We start from the raw sequence: 15,772 nt of genomic DNA, 5'->3' as shown, positions 1-15,772 counted from the left end.
GAAATTTCTTATCACAGGAATTCAGGTTTCAGATCGAATTGCCTGTGTCTTTTCTATATTTAAAGAAGATATCTAGATATTTAAAGAATAACTTAAAGTAAGATAACTTCTCAAATATAAATTGCTATCTAAAACTAGCTAATATTGACAGCTGATATTAAATTATGGTGAATTTCTCCTTGACCAGATATAGGTTTATCTTGTTGAATTAAGACTTTGTACTTAAAGAAGTTGTCAGTGACCTGTTAACTGAAAAAAATGCACAACTGGGACTTCCCTGGTGGCACAATGGTTAAGAATCCGCCTGCTAATGCAGGGGACATGGGTTCGAGCCCTGGTCTGGGAAGATCCCACATGCCATGGAGCAACTAAGCCCATGCACCACAACTACTGAGCCTGTGCTCTAGAGCCTGCGAGCCACAACTACTGAGCCCGCATGCCACAACTACTAAAGCCCGCATGCCTAGAGCCCGTGCTCAGCAACAAGAGAGGCCACCACGATGAGAAGCCCATGCACCACAACAAAGAGTAACCCCTGCTCGCCATAACTAGAGAAAGCCCAGGCATAGCAACGAAGACCCAATGCAGCCAAAAAAATAGATTAAATAAAGTCAATCAATTTATTAAAAAAATAAAATTAAAACAAATGCACAGCCTAAAAGTTGAGAGTTATGTTTTATTCAGTGGACAAATCTGAGGACTTAAGCCCAGGACACAGCATTCAGCTAATTCTGAGAAACTTTTCCAAAGAGGCAAGGTGGGGAGCCGGGATATATAGGAGTTTTCGCAACAAAAGACCAGGTAGTCAGAACATCAAAAGATTACTGTTAATCAAAGAAAACCAGACATCTCACGTTAATGAATTTAGCGCTTTTCTACGTATTGGAAGAGGTAAGAGTCCGGGCTCATTAAAATCATTCCTTTGATATGCACCTCTGCTCCCTGGGGCCAGTGTCCTGTGCTTTCCCATCCTGAGTCTCCTCCGGGTGCATCGTTGCGGGTGGCCGCAGCGGCTGACTGCTGGATGGCGGGCATCCTGTTCCATCCTGAGTTCTCTCAGGGCTCACCGTCTGTAATGCGATGGCTTGATGGCTGCAGCGTCCTCTGTTTACTGATAAGACAGGCAATATTTAGTTCACAGACCAATGCCAATTGTTGAGAACATTCTAACTCTGGGAAATGACTTAAGTCAAGACAAGTGGCAAGGATGTAAAAATACAAAAAGTACTGCAAGTATACGGGGTACCTGCTGTGAGCATGGATGGTCTGGTGTGAGCAAATGTTGGTTCGAAGTGTTCGTTCCTCGTCACCCTCATCCCTCACTGTGAGTTGGGTCTGTGGATGCAGCCTCCATCTTCCAGGTGCAGGACGGGCTGGGAGTGGCAGGGCTGTTATTTGAACCCAGATGCTCCAACCCTGAGGCTGCCTTTTAAGCCCTGCTCACCGCCACCATTTGTATGTGTAGGAAATGGGGAGTTTCAAAGGGGAACAAAATTCTCTTTCACAGGAGTGAAAGAAAGTTGGTTCCAATGCACTTTTAAACTACACTTATTTATATCAGGCTTTGGTCACCACCCCTAGGTCATTTCCTATTTAAGAATCATGGAGCTTCTGGAAAGATCTTCTGGAACATGCTATTTTTAAAGAACTCAATTGAGTGAAATGATGTTTGTCACTCACTGAAAAAGCAAACAATGTTAGAGAAAGTCAGAATACATCTTTGAGGACAATGCAGTCAAAGGCAGATGAAATCCATGGTTTCCCTTCCAAGTTCAGACACCCTGGAAGGCTGTGTTTCCCACACAAGGGCACCTCAGGGCTGTTTATTTCCTGAGGCTCTGGCCTATGGCCAAATCTTCACCATCCTCTGTGCTTTTGGTAAAAGCCATGGGGTCACACTGCCCTGAAGGCACAATTATCTGAGTTCCTGCCCTCCTTGCCCTGGGGCTCTGGGAACAGAGGCCTGACTGTCTACACAGATAAAAGGCTGACCTCTCACTGCCCTGCCTCCTGCCCAGGGGCCCCATGGTTCTCCTTTGAGCTCCCTTGAGTGGGGCCCTCCCTGAGGAGAAATGAGCAGAGGGTGGGAGTTCTCCTCTGACTCGGCTTCTGACGTCTCCTGAGCCAACTAGCTCCGCTCAGGGACCCTTGTACCACAGCAGGACGCTGCCCAGACCTCCTCTGGCCTCCCTGGAGCAAGCCCTTGGTGTAGCCAGGCTGTGACCACTTGGATAGGCCATTTATCTTGTTCTGGGACCTGACATCTCAGGGCTCGGGATTCCCTGGTGAGACTCTCTATGACGGGGCCTTGCCAGTCAGTGGAGTCAGCCAGGGGAGGTACCCAGGGCCCAGTCGGAGAGGCCCGGGCCACATCCCTCACCAGCAGAGATGGCCTCAACCCCGTGCAAGGTTTAAAGCCCATGCCACCTCTCCAACCACTGTCCTAACCCCACCACTAACCAGTGCAGGTGAACTTGGGATGGTGACGTCACCCTCTTTGGCTTCCACTACCCTGGTGCCTGCATCCTCTCAAACGCATGGGGTGTTCAAGATGCAGTGAGCCCTGGGTGTGGCCAGACTCTGGAATCTATATAAAGTGGCCACAGTAGTGGACAGTGGCCTGCGTTCTAACAGCTAATGATCACACAGGTTGAAAGTATAGGCTGCGAGCGTGACAGACCTGGGTTCAAGGTGCAGGCCGGCCACTCAATGGCTCCATCCCCATGGGCACCTTAAATGAGAAGATGTAGGTAATGGCCCAGGCCTAGCAGGGGGCAGGCACAATACAAATGTTAGCCTGAGAGGGAAGAGAGAGACTCAGTGACACAGGGACTTAAGCCAGGGGTCTGCAAACAAAGGCCCACAGGCCCAATCCACTTGCCACCTGTTTTTATAAGTAAAGTTGTATTGCAACACAGCTGCACCCATTTGTTTGCACGTGTCCATGACTGCTTTCATGGGACGATGGCAGAGTTGTAGCAGAGACCACATAGCCCACAAAGCCTAAACTATTTACTATGTGGCCCTTTATTTAAAAAGTTTTCTGACCTCTGTCTTGAACCAGCAGGAACATCTCCAATGGCTCGACTTCTAGGCCTAGAGCCTACCTGGCCCCATTGCACCTCTCTCTGCGGAAACCATAGCCTCATGGGTAGATGCGAAGCCACGGAAGAAAGACCTGCAGCTGAGGCCAGGGACCAGGCAGCAGCCAGGGAAGCCCATCAGGCCAGGCCTAGCTCTCACCTGGGTGCAGACGGAGTGTCTCATTCCCCCGACCTGATCCACCCAAGCTGCCAAAGGGAGGATCCCTCTCTTGGCCTTCACCTTCTCTTGACCTCTTGTCACCCCCTCTGTAGACACAGGCATCCGGGGCTCTCCTGCTGCCCTGCAGAAAATCCTCACCCCAACTAGGCAGGTGTAGGAAAAAGGGCCACACACCAGACAGGCTCTCCCGGGACCTGCCATCTCTCCCGCTTCCATCAGAAAACAGAGCTTCTCACTAGGACCCAGACTGGTGTCGGGCCAGGAGCATTGTCCTGAACTTTTTTTTCTTTTAACTTTTTATTTTATATTGGAGTATAGTTGATTAACAATGTTGTGTTAGTTTTAGGTGTACAGCAGAGTGCTTCAGTTACACATGTATCTCTTCTTTTTCAAATTCTTTTCCCATTTAAGTTGTTACATAATATTGAGCAAAGTTCCCTGTGCTATACAGTAGGTCCCTGTCGTTTATCCATTTTAAATACAACAGTGTGTACATGTCAACCCCAAACTCCCAATCTATCCCTCCTCCCTACTCTTCCCTCCTGGTAACCGTAAGTTCATTCTCTAAGTCTGTGAGTCTCTTTCTGCTTCGTAAATAAGTTCATTTGTATCATTCGTTTTTTTAGATTCCTCATATAAGCGATATCATATGATGTTTGTCTTTCTCTGACTTACTTCGCTCAGTATAATAATCTCCATGTCCACCCACGTTGCTGCAAATGGCATTATTTCATTCTTTCTATGGCTGAGCAGTATTCAATTGTGTGTGTGTGTGTGTGTGTGTGTGTGTGTGTGTGTGTGTGTCACATCTTCTTTATTCATTCCTCTGTCGATGGACATTTAGGTTGTTTCCATGTCTTGGTTATCGTGCAAAGTGCTGCTATGAACATTGGGGTGCATGTATCTTTTCAAATTAGAGATTTTGTCTTTTCTGGGTATATGCCCAGGAGTGGGATTGCTGCAAATGGCGTTATTTCATTCTTTTTTTATGGCTAATATTCCATTGTATATATGTACCACATCTTCTTTATCAAACTTATTGACATCTCTCCACATCTCAGGAGGTTATTATCCCTCTTTTCAGATTGTCTATGGAGTCTCAGGGGGGAAAAGTGTGTCCACACCTCACCAGTTATAAAACAGTGGATCCTGAGTTCAACAATAGTCTCCCTGAGTCTACACCCATGCTCTTTGCCTCTGCCACCGGCACCAGCAAGCTTTTAGCTCAGACGTCACAGTCCATGAGCCTGTTTTGAGCACCAACTGTGTGTCAGGCCCTGGGGATGTGACAGTGGACAAACCAACAGTCATCCCAAAAGGGAGCTTATGTTCTAGTGCGGATAGACAGATGGACACAAGACAAGTGGGTAGAATGCTCAGTAGGTGAGATGGTGCTAAGTGCAGGGAGGATGATCAAGCCAGGAAAGGACAGAGGGTGGAGGGACGAGAGGGGCTGCCATTTTAAAGAGAATCTCCACTGGGTAAGGTGATGTTTAGGAAAGACCTAAAGGAAGCCAGGGAGCCAAACGCAGGAATATCTGAGAGGAGGCAAGAGGCAGAGAGCACAACACGTGCAAAGGCCCTGCGGTAGGAGCAGGCTTGGCCTGCTCAAGGAACCGACAGAGGCCAGTGCCCTGAGGAGAGGAGAGTGGAAAGTGGTAACTAGGAGATGAAGTCAGACAGATAAGGCGGCAGAGGGACGATGGGACTGTGTCCCAGTACCCGCTGTAGCATCTTCCTGAGTCTCCCCTGCCAGAAGGCTTCTAACCCCGAGAGAGGAGCCCTTCGGCATCTCTGCTAACACTCTAGCAAGTCCCTGAGTGAGCCGTGACACGGGGTAGGAGCTGAGAGGGAGGGAAGAGGATGGCGGAGAACTCCCAAGGGGTGCCTGAGATGCAGGGGGAGATGGGGGCACTTCACCAAGCGCCCCGTTTGCTCTCAGCTGCCCTGAAAGACGCCTCAGATGCAGGCACACGTGTGCACACACGCGCATACACACACACACAGAGGCCGGCTTTCAGAGCCTCTCTGAAACTGCTAGTTGCATGTTTCATGTAGAGCTTTTCCACAGGACCGTGCCGGGCTCCACAGAGAATGAGTGTGGATGTGGGGTCCCCAGTACCTGCCGTCACAGGCAGTCCGGACCCTTGGGGACCAGCTGGGAGCGTGAAGAGATGGGACAGAGCCCCACCCAGGGCCAGAGGGGGCGTGCGTTGGTCCCTCCCCTGCAGCTTTGAGTGCACAGAAACCCCGGGGACGCAGCCCAGCAGAGGGCACGGAGCAGCCCCCAGGGGTGGAGGGTCTGGCCAGCAGGGGTGGAGAAGAGAACCAGGAAAGGGTGTGGACAAGGGTGGTCTAGAGCCCCAGGCTCCTGGGGCCCATGCTGCCACCTGCCTGGGGAAGGACGTCCCCACAGACACCTCAGCCTCACCCAGAAGACACAACCGGCAATCCCAGAAAGGCTTCTGAAAGCTGGCCTCTGTCCGTGTGTGCACACGTGTGCCTGCATCCCCAGCGGTATGAAAGAACAGCCTAGAAACACAGGCTCTTTCTCCCTGAGATCGGAGAGGCGGCCAGCACAGGCTCCTACAGCTCAGATTGGAAGCCAGGACTCTGCCGCCTCAGTCTCTCTGCAACCCCTATGTCAGAGGCACAAATTAATACAACTCTCTGCAGAGGCAGGTTCTTCCAGCAGCCGGGTTCATACGGCAGGAACGGAGGTTGAGAGCTTATTCTCGTCTGCTTTATATTTACACACTGTTGCGTTTAGTCTTCTGAGCAGCCCCAGGAGTCATCCAGTTAAGTGACGAGGGCCACGTAAACACGACCCAGGAGCTCATCCTGGGCGCCTCCTGTCCTCGGATAACGTGATCCCAGCATGAGAATCCAGGCGCTACTCAAGTGACTGGCTTCTCACCTCCATGAACAGCCCTGCTGGAAGTCGGGCCACCGGGCACCCGTTTGTACTCGGAACTGCTCACACATACCGAGGCAGGAGCACATTTCTTATCTCGCCAGGTCCTCACTGCAGCCTGATACAGGCCGGAGGGTGTGGAGAGGGCGTGGAGAGGGCGTCAGCATCTCCTGAGTCTCTCTAAGCCAAGGTGCCAGGGCGGGCTGTCCATGTGCCCACTGGGGAGGGGAGTGCTCTTATACACCGCTTAAAAGAGGGGTCGGGGTATCACACAACCCCTGAGTGTTCCTGGAAAGGGGATAAAGTGACTGTCCCGAGGCCACACCAACAGCAAATGGCAGAGGCAGGCCCACATCCAGGTGTCATTCGATTCCAAACTCTGCACCTGACAGGCTCACCTACAGGCAGGCAGTAGCCTCCCCCCCCATGATGCCATGCACTTTATGTGCTACAAACCTAAGGGGCTTTTGTACCCAGCCCTAAAAGGGAATGAAATACTGCCATTTGCAGCAACACGGACGGACCTAGAGATTATCACACTAAGTGAAGTCAGACAGAGAAAGACAAATATCGTATGATATTGCTTATATGTGGAATCTAAAAAAAAAAAAAAAAAAGGATGCAAGTGAACTTATTTACAAAACAGAAATAGACCCACAGACAGAAAACAAACTTATGGTCACCAAATGGGAAAGGGAGGAGGGATAAATTAGGAGTCTGGGATTAACATGTACACACTCCTATATATAAAATAGATAATCAATAAGGACCTACTGTATAGCACAGGGAACTCTACTCAACATTTTGTAATAACCTATAAGGGAAAATCTGGAAAAGAATTTATATATATACATACACACACACACACACACACACACACACACACACACACATATACATATAATAACTGAATCGCTGTTCTATACACCTGAAACCAACACAACATTGTAAATCAACTCTGATAGGGGATAAATGCTTCATGCTTAAGCATGGACTGCCCCCCTCCACACACACAGGTGGGGAGACCTGGCCGGCAGCACGCTCAGGGAGCCCACCCCTTTGCTTTCAGCTCAGGTCCCGCCTCGCTCCTGAGCGGGGTCGCCCGTGGTGCTGCCCTGTAGCAGCAGTGCACATAGCTTGGCTGTGTCTGCGTGCAAAGGCGTTGTATTTCTTCCGGCTTTTTTTTTTCCTTCCCTTTATTCACGCTGATGGAAATGGCTCCTTCACCCAAGGTCTGCCTCCGATAAGGCTCCGGCGGTTTCAAGAAAGCAGAGCTGAGCTTCTTATCAGGCAGCAGCAGGGGATCTGGTGCCAGCACTGGGCTGGCCTGGTGCTGATAAAATGGTCCTGGGCCCAGCGCTCACCAGATGCTTTCTCAACCTGCCCCCCGGGCCCAACCCGTCAGAAATGTAGGCAGTGAGACCCAGGAAGCTTCTTTGCTTTCTTAGACATGAGAGCCGACTTCCAGTGACCACAGGCCACAGGACCTGATGGGGACAAAGTTTTGGCGTGGAGGCTGATGGAGAGAAAGGGCTTCAGGAGGCCTTAGGGCTCCGGACATGGCAGTGGGAGCCGGCTCCTCCCAGGGGCGTATCGGGATCAAGTGTGTGGTTTGAGCCCTTCCCTGTGAGGCACTACTGTTCCCAATAAGACACTGAGACTAGGAAAGGGGTGTGGGGTGTGTGGGGGGGGTTAAGGCATTTGGTCTAATGTGGTGTGATCGGGTTTGAAGCAGGTTTGCAGCCCCCAAAGCCCAGGCTGCCCAGCCTGCTCCTGGAAACTCTGATTTGAAGGAGATCAAGGAGCTCATCCCTCCTCCGACCCTCCACACACACCACTAGAAGACAGAAATTCTCCCTTCAAACCTTAACTTCTTTTCCTTTAAGCTTGGGTCACTGTTAAACTTCCTTGTCCTTAGAGTAGGACAGACTGGGCTAGCTGATTGTTTTGTGAAAAGTGACTTGGGCTTTCTGACCTTAGTTGTCCCATCTATAAAATGGGCTGGTCATCCCTGTGTCCAGTGCCCTGCTGGGAGCACCCAGGATTTCACAGGTGGAGGGCATCTCGCCACGACTGGCCACCAGGGTCCGCCCTACGTTGGAAGGTTGGGCCGGGGCCTGGCGGCAGGGTCAGCAGTAGAGCCTTAGTCTGGGTTTGAATCCTGGCTCTGTCCTTGGCTACTGTCTCTGAGCTTCAGTCTTTTCTTATTGAAAGAAAGGATGGAAATGCCCGGCTAGCAAGGTTGTTCGGGGGAGTTCAGCTCATGAGAGGTACTTGTGATTTGTGGCTGTCCCATGAGAGCGGGTTTTGAGTGAGAAGCATCTTGAGCGTGAGATGACGTGAGTGAAGCCCCAGCACAGAGCAGACCCATAAAAAGCAGCGGCAGGAGCCCAGCCGACCTCCTGGCTGCCCTCTGCTCCAGGCCGTTACGCACGTGGATGCATACAGGGCTAAAGGTCCCTCCAAGACCCGGTGGAGACAGTAGCCTTCCATGCAGGGTGGTCAGGCAGGGCCACCTGGCACTATGGGCTAGTGATTGGAGGTACAGTCACCGAGGGGGCCCGCAGGATGGGTGCAGAGGGGTGCAGCTGCCTTCAGATGGTTTGCAGGAGTGCTGTCAAAGCAAACGTCATGGAAAGGATTGGCAGCATAGCTGGGCAGAGCAGCTCCTGCCTTTTCAGTCCCCGAAGCAGGACCCTGTGGGTGGTCGGCCCTGAGATGGACAGGGCCTGAAAGGCCTGAGATTAGAGCTGAAATATCGAAAAACCAGCCTTCCCAGACAGCAAGGCTGACAAACGCTGAAGGCCAGAGAAAGGGCAGGCTGAGGAGCAGGCCAGGAGGACCAGCCAGGTTGGCTGCTCACGTGAGCTGGTGTCTGGGGAAGAAGGAGTGGGGCCCCTCCGATCTCTCTCCTGAAATCAGTCAAAGCATCGATGGGTAATCATGAGAACCAGAGGACCAGCATGTGCACATGTTCTCTGCAGTGTGGGGAGATAAAAGTAAGCACCTGACGCCTCGTAGGTGCTCACTTCAGTTTGGTTGGTTTATCAATCCCTGCACGCTCCTGCTTTTGTAACTGCTCGTCTGGATGATTTTTCCTGCTGCATTTCACTGGACTGCTGGGACAGCTTTTACTTAGTAAGCTTTTGATGACCACCTTCTATGTGCTGGTCACCTTGCAAAATGCCAGACACCAACAGGAAGATGCCACAGCCCTCCCGGTACCCCAGAGTTATTTTGATGTGTTTGATGAGCTTGTCCATAGAAACAGGAGGTCACTTCCTCCTGGAAGGTCAGAACAGACACCCTCCATGGGTGGTGTTGGACCAGAGTGGATTGACCTGTGGACATTCACCAGATAAGCCAGGTGGAGTGAACATTCCAGGCAGAAGGCACAGCATGAGCCAGTACCTGGGGGTGTAAAATAGAACTGGAGTCCGTGTGACCTCCCAGGGGCTGACAAGGGACAGGCAGGTTGTGAATGTGTGAGATGACAATGTGGGAATTCCGACTGCTTGAGGCTATGGCTCTGGGCTCAGGCCCGGGAGTTCCCAGTGCTCTCCTCTGGGTGAATCCCTATTAGGAAACTCACAGGGCATCTGCTAAGTTGACAAAAGAACTGAATAGTCCGTGGAGGTGGCATGCAATATTTGGGACATACTTACACTAAAAATTGCGTTGTTATTTATCCAAAACTCAAATTTAACTGGCATCCTGTGTTTTTTCTGGCAACCCCAGGAGGACAGGGCATGGACATGGGTGTTTTTTAAAGGGTCCCATGAGATGCTAATGTCCAGCCAGAGCTGAGGACCGTGAGTTAGAGGCTCCTACTGCTGTGAGCAAGCCCACCATCTCAAGCCCCTGGCCAGGTCCCTAACTACAAAGATTTCTAGTAGATGGGGCATTTCCAGTCTTAGAAACACCTTTGGGGAACCTTTTGAGATTTCCCCTTTATTTATCCTTTCCATCTATCTCATGGATGCCACCCACAGTAGTGAAAAACTTATTTTTTGTGTACATGTGAAAATCTGAAACCCATCTTAATTTTGTAATGCTTTAAATGATGTAATTGTAGAAACGATTCAATAATTGGATATATTTAAATACAAAACAATAAATCCTTATTCATAATGCTCCAACACACTGATGTCTCCTTCATTAACTGCTAACCACACTCCTTCCAGAACCTCAAACTCTCTAACCCTCAAAACTCCCAGCCTTGTCAGGTGTGCCTTCCTGGAGCCCCCACTTCACACCCATACCACCTTCTCCACGTCCACTACTCTCAGCCCTATTGATTGCTCATTGTGTCATGCTGATCCTTTCTTGATAGGTCCCAATGACTCTTCTAAACTTAGAAGAGAGAAAGTTCTCCTCCTTTCCATACCTGTGCTACAAAATTTCTAGAGATTCCCTTTTTCTATAATCTCTCACCTGTTCATTGCCTACAAGAGAAGACTCAGCTTCTCTAACCTGACCTTTAAGACTGTTCATTGCTCATTACTCACCAAGCAGATGAATGATAAAGTTTATTAATGATATTGAATGGGATAGTGATGTTAGAAGAAGTAATAAGACAAGGAAAAGGAGGAGAGGAAAATAAACTCAAGACATGTACTGCATTTAGTCATTCATATTTTCCTTCCTTCTTCTATTGCAAGTAGTTACTTGAAAGGTGTAAAATTAAAAATAACATTTGTTTCAATGTAAAATCATCCATAGTAATAAGGATAAAGTTATTTGAAATCTATATTGTCTTAGACCATCTGGCTTATCTTGGAGTCCTGATCACTCAAATAGGTCCAACCCTGTAACTGGCTAATGTCTTTTCGGGTAACTGTTCTTGCTCTCTTACTTGGTTTGTTTAAGAAATTAGTACACCAGTCCAATAGAATAATAAATTGTGTTTGTATTTACCCTTCTCCCCATAATACGTGTTAGATTTCAAACCCAATTTTTAGGTGCCAAGATCCCTGATGGGGCAAGATGGGTAATGAATCCTGTTTATATTGGCTGCATTAAAACAGTAGGAGGGTGCAACTCACCATTCCCATCAGTCATTAGATGTTAACCAGTTGTTGGACTTTAAACAAACCACCTACAAAATTCTGAAATGAAACAAACTCTAAGTTTGTTGGCTTTCTTTGATTAGTCTCCAGGGCATTTATCACTTTCTGTGAAAGAAACATTTAATTTAGATGGCATTGCGTTTGTGTCATGGGATTTCAACTGACAGGAGGAAGAGTTATGTGTGTGTTTATGGCTTCTTTGCTTTTAAAAGATTAATGTAGGCGAAACATAAATCACAAGACCTTTAGGGGAGAGAGATGCTGGGAAAATGGAGCAGGAGTGTTCCCGGGTGATGGATTGAGACATATTATAGAGTATCTTCATCAGCCAGGAAAACAGTGGGAGGATGGGACAGAGGGGTGGTGGGGCAGGAACAGTGAAGAGAAATGGCTTTTCCTTCCCAAGCACTGAGACAGCACAGGGGCTTGAGCCAGGGGTGAGCAACTTCCTAGCTCCATTGCCTGATGCAAAATGAGGAGGTGAACTGGTGACTTCCTGAAGCCCATTTCCTGCCCTGATAGCCAGAGGACAGAAGAGGGCTAACAGCACAGAGGAAGTACTCAGGAAGCCCAACTCTTTCAGGAGATAAATAAGCACTCCCTGACCCCCAAGCCACAGGAACTGTTCCCCTGTGCTTCCCCCCCAGGGACCCTGCATCCAGAGGCCAAGTGTGTGTGTATGTGTATTTGTGTGGGTGTGTGTGAGAAGGAGCTATTCTCAAATAAATGTGGATAATAAGAAGAGCTGTCATGTGTTGGGTACCACCCCCCTGGGAGCCAGGCAGGTGTGTCCTACTCTACAGATCAGTGAGCTGAGGGTTGGAGAGGGTCACATGCAACAGGGTTGCACATCATAGTGGAGGAGCCTGGACTCACAGCCATATCTCTCTGGCACTGCAACCCATGCTCCCTTCACCCACAAGAAGTGCCCCCCTGAAGCACTTTCAGACAATTTTTGTAAAGAGCAGTTTGCTTACGTACATTCGCCCTTCTCTCTACCACCACCCCAAGCAACACGCTCCCAGTATTTAGATCAGAATGCACCCTCTCTTTCCCAGCACCCTTTTCAAACACTATCTCAGCAGAAAAAACAAATCACAGTGGTGTCACTCAGTATCAGCCCATGTGTAGGGCGCACAGACTCATCCCACACCATCATACACATCATCTCATGTCATCCTCACAACCGCCCCCAGCGGCGGGCTCACTCATGGCCCCATTGCACCCATAGGAATGCTGAGGCTCAGGACCCTTCCACCCAGAGTGGGGAGAACGCAGCAACTCTTAGTGCAGCCCCTACCCTGGCTTGAGGGGAGGAGAAGAATTCCAGGGAGTGGAGGAGGAACACACTTTCCTTCCGCTGAGGATCCTTTGCTCCATCTTCACCTTTTGGGCCCATGAACTGAAGGTCCTGTGTCTCTAGGTCACTGTGGCCTCCCGTTAGCACATGCTGGAGGGGAGGGGAGTGCCAGTGTCTGTCTGTAGACCGCGAGTACTCCATGCCTTCATCTGACAGGCTCTCCTGAGGCTTTAACCGAGATCCCAGGGCAGCACAAGTCCCCAGCCACCTCCCACCACTCTCACTGTCCTGCTCATTTTCCTGCCTGTCAAACCCCATGAAGGGAAGAGAAAAACATTTTCTACCTCCTATTTACCAACTGATGAGCCTCCTGGAAACCTCATAACAAAACGTGGCTAACTACATCCTCATTCTTTACACATGCAGCCTGACTGAGGACATTTAGTCATGTAATTAGGTACCTAATTATGCTGAAAATGCAATTATATGATTTTTTAAGTGAATTAAGTCCTTGGAGAAGTGGTAAGGATTAGCGTACTTGATCCAGCTGGAGAGCTGGGACCACGGAGGGCACGTCAGCGTGACCGTGGGATGCACAGAGGCCCAGTGGTCTGTACTTGAATCACACGGGTGAGCACGTGTGCGTGTGCACACATGCACAGGCACGCACGCTCACGCGCATGCACACACACACACACACACAATGTTGGCTTCACCTCTACAACAGTCTGCAGCCAGCAAAGAACTTAATAAATGACAGCCATTTATATCACTGGGAGCTTTGCGTACATCTGTGGAGTGACTGTTTAATAGCTGACTTGGAGACTCTTAAGGAGGTTATTTATTTAACATGTGAGAGACAGGTAGGTAGAAAAAATAATGACAAAAGAGTCAGTTGGGAAATGTCAGAGGATATTTTACGCAACATCACTTATTCATTCACCTAGCATTGTGTCAGATGGTGAGGGGTCAGATACAATCCTCGCCCTCTAGTAGCTCAAAAATGAGTGCAAAGACAGACGACAGCAAAGCACTTTAATGATGATTTGAACGAGTTGTTCGGCAAACTACAGCCTGTGGGCTAAACCCAGCCTGTGGCCTATTTCAGTACAGTCAACTAGCTAAGAAGGGTTTGTACATTTTTAAAGGGTTGTAAAAAAAAAACAGACAAACAAACGAACTGATAAAACAAAGAAGGATGTGGAACAGAGACCATATGTGGGCTGCAAAGCCTAAAACATATACGAAAACGATTGCTGCCCCTGCAGGAATAGAGGAGGGAGCACACAGGCCCCATGCAGAAATCCGGGACGGCTTCTCAGAGGAGGTGACGTGACCTGAACGCCATGACAAAGCAGGAGCATCTATAGCATGGTGCAGCACCTCCACCTCTCAGGAGCTTCCTTCTGGCCAGCTGGCTCACTACACACAAGAAACGACGATAAAAGACAAATTTAGAGGATTTTTACCTGAAATGAGGGCTGGGAGAGTCCAGAGATTCTGAAATGTTGGGCAGTGGGACGTGGACTTGATGTGGCTGGCTGGTCCCCAACACCGAGGCAATGGGAAGGGACAGACAACCCAGATTCTCAGGCCCCATGGACTTGACGCCAGTGCTATTAGCCCTTGAATCCCCAGACGGTCCGTCCTGGGGACTGAATGATGTGGAAGAGAAAAGTTACAGGGAAGGGAGAAGGGCACACAGATGCCAAGGACACCTGGACCCCCAGGCCTTTCGGTCACCCCCATCCCCAGACTTGCCATCTCCCTGCCATCTCAGCCCACGGGGACCACAGGCTGCACCACCCAGCCTCCCACCCCAGCCCCACTGAGCACACCTTCCCTCTCCTGCAGCAGATGCCTGGCTCCTCAGGACACTGCTGGCCCTCTTAGGTGGTGACCATTTCCCTCCCGCTCTTTGCCACCAGGCGCAGCGTGGAGATGGGCCACTTGGAGACAACTGTTATTCCTTTCTCCCTGATGCGCGTATCATGCTCTCCACCGCCAGGCAATCATCTTCCATCTCTCTCAGATACCACCTCCAGCATCCCGCCCCCCTACACACTCCACTTACCTCAATTCCCTGCTTTGGGCATCAGCTCTTGCTCCTGCAGTCGTAAGCAGAACGAGACATGCCCGGAGACTTCCAGCGTCTCCACTTCAACCACCCTGCTCCCCGACAGCTCCTGGCACTTCTAGCTCGGGCCCCTGCTGACTTCACATCTCCACTCTGGCAATTTCTCAGCCACGTGGGCACCGCGAATCCAGTACCTGACCGCTTCCTGCCGTCCACCACCCTCCATCGCCTCACTTCTTCCCCTGAGCATCTTAGACTCCACAGCCCGTCATCAGAGTCCCTAGAAAAGACATTCCAAACCCACCACCTCTCGCCTCTCCCACTGAAGTCTGAGCCATCATCCTCTCTCCTCTGGATGGTACCGTGGCCCCCAGCTGGTCCCCTTCCCCTGCACAGCGGCCAGAGCACCTGACAGCATGACGGTCAGTTCATGTCACTCTTCTGCTCAGAATCCTTCCATGGCCCCCGTCTATTTTAGAATAAGAGCTAAAGCTCGTCCAGTGCTCTCAAGGCCCATGATCCAGCCGCATTTAAGTCTCTGACTGCATCTTCTACAGCTCACCCCGGGCTCACTTCACTCCAGCCACACTGGCCTGCTGGCTGGTCCTTAAATACACTGGGGCTGCTCCCACCCCAGGGCCTTTGCACCTGCTGTTCCCACCGTGGGGGACACTCTTCTCCAGATATTCCCTCCCTCACCCACTTCAGGGCTAAGTCAAATACCACCTTCCCTGGCCACGGTATTTAAATTTGCGACTCCCACTCACAGCCCCCTCCTCTCTTCTGCTTTGTTTTCTGTCTTGCACTATCTAGTATACTGCATAGCTTGTTTATTGCTCCTTTTTCTTGTCTGTATCCTTCTCCTTGAATGTAAACTCCAGAGAGACAAGAACTTTCAGCTATTTTGTTTACTGCTGTATCCCCAGATGGTTTCTGTTGAATGTCCAATGAACTCTCTTAAACTTTTCTCCTTTTCTCCTACTGGCCCAGGCTTGGATCAATAAATACAGCTCTTCCCCCTCTTGTGTACCTGAATTCAAACAGCTGACCATGGCTGGGAGCACACCCCACTCTCTCTCTCTCACACACACACACACATTCTCACACTGACTGGTCCCACCTGTTGGTGTGATCCCAAACCTGAATTC

The 15,772-nt window shown here is 49.9% G+C and overlaps 1 protein-coding gene across 1 annotated transcript in view; it reads left to right on the top strand.

The window, feature by feature from the left end:
- The window catches only part of GYPC (glycophorin C (Gerbich blood group)), a 43,753-nt gene that overhangs the window by 11,638 nt on the left and 16,343 nt on the right, over nucleotides 1–15,772 (top strand). The gene's annotated exons all lie outside the window — the stretch shown is intronic.

The sequence above is a fragment of the Aethalodelphis obliquidens genome, unplaced genomic scaffold, assembly GCF_003676395.1.
Source record: "Aethalodelphis obliquidens isolate GAN/ISIS:26980383/991018 unplaced genomic scaffold, ASM367639v1 scaffold47, whole genome shotgun sequence".
Taxonomy (NCBI): Eukaryota; Metazoa; Chordata; class Mammalia; order Artiodactyla; family Delphinidae; genus Aethalodelphis; species Aethalodelphis obliquidens.
Note: the sequence above shows the minus strand (reverse complement) of the source record. Positions and strands in the feature narration are given on the sequence as shown.